This window comes from Lucilia cuprina, chromosome 4 (assembly GCF_022045245.1).
Source record: "Lucilia cuprina isolate Lc7/37 chromosome 4, ASM2204524v1, whole genome shotgun sequence".
Lineage (NCBI taxonomy): Eukaryota > Metazoa > Arthropoda > Insecta > Diptera > Calliphoridae > Lucilia > Lucilia cuprina.
Genome location: NC_060952.1, coordinates 99,110,192 through 99,117,964, shown reverse-complemented (window position 1 = coordinate 99,117,964; position 7,773 = coordinate 99,110,192). Strand labels below are relative to the sequence as shown.

Genomic DNA, 7,773 nt, shown 5'->3' with positions numbered 1-7,773 from the left:
GACTATAGACTAGACTATAGACTAGACTATAGACTAGACTATAGACTAGACTATAGACTAGACTATAGACTAGACTATAGACTAGACTATAGACTAGACTATTTAAAAAAACAAATATTCAACAATTTTAAAATTCGAAAACCTCAAAAAAAGAATTAATATCTTAAGTTCTCTGTTTTTTCCCCATCATGCTCAAGACCAGTAGCAAATAAACTTAGGCATGATTTGTTGTTGTTTATTTTTGTTGTTATTTTTTCTATTCTGTTACTGGTTTCTTTGATTTCAAAAACTCTGTATATTTTTTATTTCAAACTAATGTCAAAAAAATTAAATACAAACACTGATACAGAAAACCAGTTATTTTACTACTCGTACCAAACTCCAAAATGTTTGTAGTAAATATTACTGCTTTGGAGTGTTTCCCCCCCAACGATAAGTACAGTTGGTCATAGGTGGTATGGTACACTAATGGTTGTAATAAAGTACATTACTAAAGAGTTCTTGATTAAAAACAAAAACCGTAATTGTTCTATAAATAAATTTTTTGGGTCAAAAATGGCTCAGAATTGGTCCGATTTTACTGTTCTCTCGAGGGAAGAAGTTTGTACTTAAGTCGAGGGTAACCGTTTATTTATTGATGTAGAGGTAAGGAGGCTACTTATGATTTTTAATTTTGTAATGTTTCGTTGAAGATTTTTAGTTAGAAAACCTAATATAAACGTAGAATATATATTCTTTTGTGGATTTACATTTTGTTTATACGAAATAAAACATTTCTTTAAACTTTGTAAGATTTTTATTGGTTGTAACTGTAAGATACTATGTACATATGTACATATTTATGTCTTTACAAACATACTGAACTTATTAAATACAAGATCATGCATGTTTGTGCTTCGTATTTGTAATAGCATTAAAACATACTTGAAGTGATTGTATTCTTCTTCTTCTTCGTCAGCTATGTTTATTTGTATTTAGGGTGCATTTTATGCACTCGAAAAAATGTGTATTTCCATTCTGTTAAAAAAAAGTAACATCCAAAAATAAGTAGAATTTTTTTACAAGAAATTGTCTTATTTTTCGTCATTTAGCACGTTTTGTAGAAAAAAATAATATTAAAACTTTAACTAATAACATGAAGACATCTTGTAGCTGCATTATTAATCAGCTGATTATGCTACTTTTTTACTTTTAAAACTCACTGTATACATGCAGCTGTAATAATAAAGATAATGATGTTTTTTGTTATTATTATTTTTTAAAACTTTAAAATCATGTTTTTAGCAGCATCAGCAAGTTACCAATCGAGCTCTTCTTCTCGTACGTTAAAGAAGTTTTTTTTAACATTTTCGTTTATAGTTTGTGTATTCACATAATCGTAGTAAATGTATTGGATTAGGTATTGTAGTAGTAAGAAAAAAATACGTCCAAGATCAGAAATACTACTTAGATTCATACATATTAGAAGGCAAACAGTCAAATGATTAAACAGAGAGACAAACAGACAAAGGCACAGACAGACAAACAAAATACAAGTTGTATTTTGTGATCGTGAATTATTAGCTGAACCGGTTTTGGGTTTTAGTACGACGACGGGTAGTTTTGTTATTATTCACTAACTTACTTCTTGTTATTGTAGTTTTTTTTTTTTGGTTGCTGTTGTTAATTTTTCTCTTTATTCTCTTTTTTTTTTTTTGAAAGATATACCACATTTATTGCTTTTTAACACTAATTTTTATTAATTCTATAAAACGTTTACATATGTATGTATACATATGTACATTTTTATATTATAGTAAAAAAACCAATCAACCATTGATCCAAACATACAAATATATTCTTGAACCAGTAGTGTTAAAATTTGGTAGTAAAAAACACCTTAAATCAGAATAATATTGAAATTTTCTAGATTAAATAAAAATCATTAGTAATTTTATACTTAGTTAAAGTTAAGAATAATTTGAATTACTTTTCGAGGGACAAAAGGTCTATCTGTCATATTTATGAAAATAAGATTTTGATGGCAAAATATCCAGAAAACTATTCCGCACCAGTGACATAAATTTCAAAAGAAAAGATATTTTTTGACAATTTTATAGCAATTTTGAAATCTTAAAAAAAAGAATTCTGAATGCAAAACCCTATCTTATCCATTGTAGTGATGACACTACAATGCTATATAGGAATATTTAAAATTAAGTTCGAAAATTCGAAGTAATGTTCGAAAAAAATTTTGAAGCTGTTATAATAATCTCAAAATTGGTGATATTCACAAAAATATAATTTTAGTTCTTTTCGAGGCCAATTTCTTACATTTTCTAATTTCGAAATAATGTTCGAATAAATTTTAAAGCTGTTAAAATAATCTCAAAAAAAGCTCTACTTGATATAAATTTGTGAATAATTTTGCAAATAATGAAAAAATTTAAATTCTTTTTATAAAACGATTTAGAATATGGTCGTAAAAATATATTGTAGAAGAAAAAACTCAAAATTCTTCACGAACTAGCGAAATACACAGCTTTTTTTGCTCTCTTGTGTTATTTTAGATAGAGACTATTGAATGTAGTCTCTCGTTATACAGTTCCAACAAGTATTCAAATTCGGTTTTGTTAAAAATAGGGTATCAAAACATTGGCAATAATTTGTTGTTGAAACTATATATTATACTTCCAATTTATCAGTATTTGATCTTAAGACAAAAATTGTATAGAGTAATCTTGATATTACATTTTCGATTAAAAATTTAGTTGGAATTTTGAGTAAAAGTTGAAAAATTTTTGCAATTAAATACATGCGTACACAGAGATTGAAAATACGCTTTACCAAACAAACTGACATCAAAATGTTTAAAAATTTTCAATAATATACGTTGTCAAAGTATCTACGAATAGTTTTCAAATCGACAGTTAAACAATAAAAATTACATGACGTTGTCAAATTAATATATAAAAAATACAGGACGTTTTCAAATCAACAAACTGATAATAAGGTGTAATTAGAGTGCAAACACTATGATATCAAACAGAACTTTCTGTTGACGAAATGAAAACGATTCGTTTTCGATTCATTGCGAAAATAAAACGACAACAATGCGTTGTTGAAATGACAACATTATACTGTCCAAACTACAGCGATTGTTGTCAAATTGATAACTGTGTATTTTTATTTTTTTTATCCGTTGGCAACGTATTGTATAAATTTCGGTACTTTTCTACCGGGTTTTTCACTCTGTGTATGTTAGAACAGCCCCGATATTACAGTAGAACTCAGGGCCAACATTATTTCGAAAATATCAAATTAAGAACATTTTAGAATAGTAAATTTAACTATTGATATATACACGTGCAAATGTGACCACCTATTTTATTCTCTAATAATTTTTCACTAATTAAGATTTGATTTAGTTGTAGATTTTTTAAATATAAATGTATTATTTATATTTTTTGAGTGTACATACTTCAAATTTATCAAAACACTTTAGGTTAGTCAGACTAACTGATAGAATTGTATGTATAACATATATAGATGTAGTGTCAAGTAAAAATATTAGTTTATATGTATATTTTTCAGATTAAAATACATATTTAAATTATATACCTACAAACACGTACACATACAGAGGTATGAATGAATGTATGTTTGTAGAATTTTATAGTCTATAATTAAAATAGTACAAATAATAAAGAATCGTACCTACGCTCTAACCACCACTATACATTATTTGAAGACATATTGTTCGAAATCAGTTATTTCAGAAATAACTACATATAGAATTTTTGAAAATCTGATATTGATCAGAGTTGTGTTTGAAATGTCGGAAATTTTATTCGACATCTTTTGGAATTTTTCTAGGGAATAACGATATCGGATAGAAATATTACATTTTATGTAAACTGACCGAATTCGTTAAAAAATGTTCAGCGGGTATATACATATATAACTAATTCTAGATTTTTACTCCAATATATATATATAAAGTACAATAAAAGTAGAGCCAAAATGTCTCATTCTCCCATTTTCTAGTGTATGTTTGTTTGTGTGTGAGTGTTCGAGTGTATTGAAATGAAAATACGGCATTATTGCATTCATTTCAATAAATATTATTATATTTTTGTAGTTATTGTTGCTTTTTCACATGTTTTTTTATTTTTATTTATTTTTTTCATTTTAGCAACAACAATAATAGCAACAGCTGGCTGGTATTGTAGAAAAAAAAACACCAACAAAAATTTTAAATCATTTTGTACACATTGACGGAAAGGAGGAAGGAGGAGAAGGTAAATAATAAAATGTATACAACGACTGTTGGCAGTCGTCGTCTCTGTCTGTATTTTTAAGGTAGAGTTAGAATTTTAAATAATCGCGTACGATTTACGTTGTTGTTGTTATTTTTTCTATATTAAGATTAGGTTCCATGTTCCCAGCGGTACCGTACCGGTTTAGACATTTTTGTTTTCACTGATAAGCATACAATCTATTTTTTTTGTTTGTTTTCTAAATATGAATTAATCGAAAAGGTAAAAAATTAAAAAAAAAATTAATAATTTATATATTTTTTTTTTTTTGCTCAGGGGCGACTGTCACCGATGCCACCAATTTTTTGTTTTTATAGTTTTCATAATTAAATAAAAATATGCAATCACTTTACTGTTGTGTAAATATAATAAATATTTTAATAATAATTAAAATTACATTTTTTTAGCAGGGATGGAAAACTAAAATAATTATTATCTTTAAAATTAGATTATTATAAAGAAAAACTTTTATAGAATGAAACTGTTGTAAAAATTAATTGCAGACAAATTTTAAAACAAGCTTCTTTTTACAAATTTCAATAGAAAACTTTTAAAAATAAAATTTCTATTAAAAAACGCCGTTACACAAATAATGTTGTGTGAATAAAAAAAACTGTTATAAATAAAAACTGTCAGAAAAACGTTTTGTTTAAAATAAAAATTTCTATGGAAAAACAGTAACTAAGGACATTTTTCTATAGAAGCAAACGAAATAAAATAACTGCGTTAAATGAACTTTGAAAAGGAAAATGCAATTGTAAAATTTTCTATTGAGTGACTGTAATATTTGTGTATACACGGAGGGAAATTTGTACACGACTGGTTATCGACCTAATTATCATCAAAGTGTTTATAATTTTTCAATAACATTTGTTATCAAAGTATGTACGGATAGTTCTCAAATTAATAACAAACATATAAAAAATACTCGACTTTATGAAATCAGCAAAAAATAATAATGCGTAAGCAAAGTGACAACACTATGTGGTCAAACAGAACGTTACGTTGTCGATTCACACAATGCTTTTCACGATGAAATGACAACAATGCGTTGTTGAAATTACAACAATGGTTGTCAAAATTATAAATGATTGTTATTTAAATGTTATACGCATCCTTTGTCTAAATGTTAACAAACGTGGCAAGTTACCGTTTGACAACGTATGTCTTTAGAAAGTAATTGTTATACAGCAATGTTTTTATAAAAATTGTTTTTTAAACTCTTAGGAATTAAAAAAATAATACTTTTATACAAAATTGTTTCATAGAAACAAACTATTACACAAGAGATTTTCTACAAAAGCTGTCATACTAACAATATTCTGAGAGAAAAAACTGTTATACAAAATATTTTCTTTTAGAAAATGTTTTAAATAAAACAGATTTTCTATAAAAACTATTATACAACAAATTTTCTGTACTGTTATACAAACATAAAAAATATTTTTTAGAAAACTGTTATACAAACATAAATATTTTTTTGTACAACACTGTTATACCAACATAAAATTTTTTTTAGAAAACTTTTATACAAACATATGTAAATAATTTTTTTAGAAAACTGTTATAAAAACATATTTTTTTAGAAAACTGTTATACAACTATATTTTTGTAGAAAACTGTTATACAAACATGTTTTTTTAGAAATCTTTTATACAAACTAATTGTTACCCCTAACTGTTATACATAAACTCTTTACTAAAATAAATTGTTGTACATACTTTTTCAGTAAAACTCTTATACAAAAATGTTCTGTTTCTACAGTAAATTGTAATACTGTAGACGAAACTGTTATACCCAAAATTAAATACTTTCAAATTCTTTTGAAATAAACTGTTATGCAACAGATTTTATTTTCATAAAAATCTTTATGCAAACTATTTTTTGTTAAAAAAAACTGTTATACAAATTATTTCTTCGAAAGACAATAACAAAGAAATATTTTATAATATCAAGTTTTATATTTGAAAATTGTTATGGAATTTGTTTTAAGAATATTTTTTTATATTTAAAAAATTTGTTATACTAAGAATTTTTTTGATAACAAAAAAACTGTTATACATAGTTTATAAATATTCTAAAATTCAAACTTATGCTTGAAATCCTTAAAAATATAATTTTTGTTTCATTTGCGATAACAAAAAAATATTCTAAAATTCAAACTTATGTTCGAAATTTTTAAAAAGATAATTCTAGTTACATTTGCAACCATTTTCTTTTAATTGAAAATGAGCATTTTATGTAAATTTTGTAAATTTTCCAGGAGTTTTAAAGAATTTTGAAATTCTTAATTTCAATATATTTTTATTACAATTTTCCAAACTTAATACTATTCCAACTAGTATATATACTACGAGTACCTACTAACTCATTTCCATTAAAGCAAATACAAACGAGTATAATTAAATAAAAATTAAATATTCCAATTACAAATTACCAACTTTTGTGATTCATAATACGCGGCTACGTTCACAATTTGTGTATTTATTTTTTTTTATAAATATACATTTAATATTTGTAAATTCATACATATTTAGCGATAATTTCTGTCACGTACCATACGAAACCGGTAAAAAAAAAGAAAATAATTCATTATTATTTATTTTTCTGTGTTCAGTTTTATTGAGTTGTATTTGGAAACAAATCAATTGCTTATGAATGTACAAACCACATACGAAAAAAAAACACAAAAAATAAACTGCGCGATTAGATAAAATACTAAAGAAAAAAAGTAAATGTTGAGACAAAAATATAAAAACAAAAAAAGACATGAATGAAATTTGCTATATATTTTTCAGATAATAAACAGTAGACCAGACCAGGCCAGGCCAGACCCCTCATCGTAGCACACATTTTTACTCACTCAGTCATTCGTGTATGGTTTGGGTTTATTTGTATTAGATAACTTATTTTTTGTTTTTTTTTTTATATTTATTTTATTTGTATTTTCTTTTAATAAGAGTGAACAAATAGAATAAAAACACCAACTAACAAACTTAAAAAATTTTTGAAAATAAAATAAAAACAAAGAAAAATAAATTAAATAAAGAAACAAAATAAATAAATAACGTACAAACGATAACAATGTACTGTATCTAGCACGTGCTCCTAGAAAAAAAAAACAAAAAATAATAATAAAACATTTGGCTAAACTAATAATTGACGTAGTGTGTCTACTTAACAGACACCCCCCCCCCCCCCCCCCCCCCCCCCCCCCCCCCCCCCCGCCTCCTCTTGAGTTCTCAAAAGACTTTTAAAATTGACATAAACTTTTACAAAGCCATATATTATTTATCATAATATATGTATGTATGTACATATGTACGTATGTTTGTATATATACAGTACCCCTTTTTTATATACAATTTGCAAATGTATTTTTACTTACAAACAAACAAACACCCAAACTTAAAATGCAAAGTCATATATCAGAAAAACTAGACAAATAAAATAATAGCAGCAGCAACAACAACAA

General features: G+C 25.5%; 1 protein-coding gene across 1 annotated transcript in view; it reads left to right on the top strand.

Moving 5' to 3' along the window:
• The window catches only part of LOC111680198 (putative transcription factor capicua), a 43,068-nt gene that overhangs the window by 7,634 nt on the left and 27,661 nt on the right, over window positions 1-7,773 (top strand). Inside the window, exon 2 of the mRNA XM_046949496.1 lies at window positions 4,175-4,280. The gene's annotated coding sequence lies outside the window, so the exon portion shown is untranslated. The remainder of the gene's footprint in view (window positions 1-4,174; window positions 4,281-7,773) is intronic.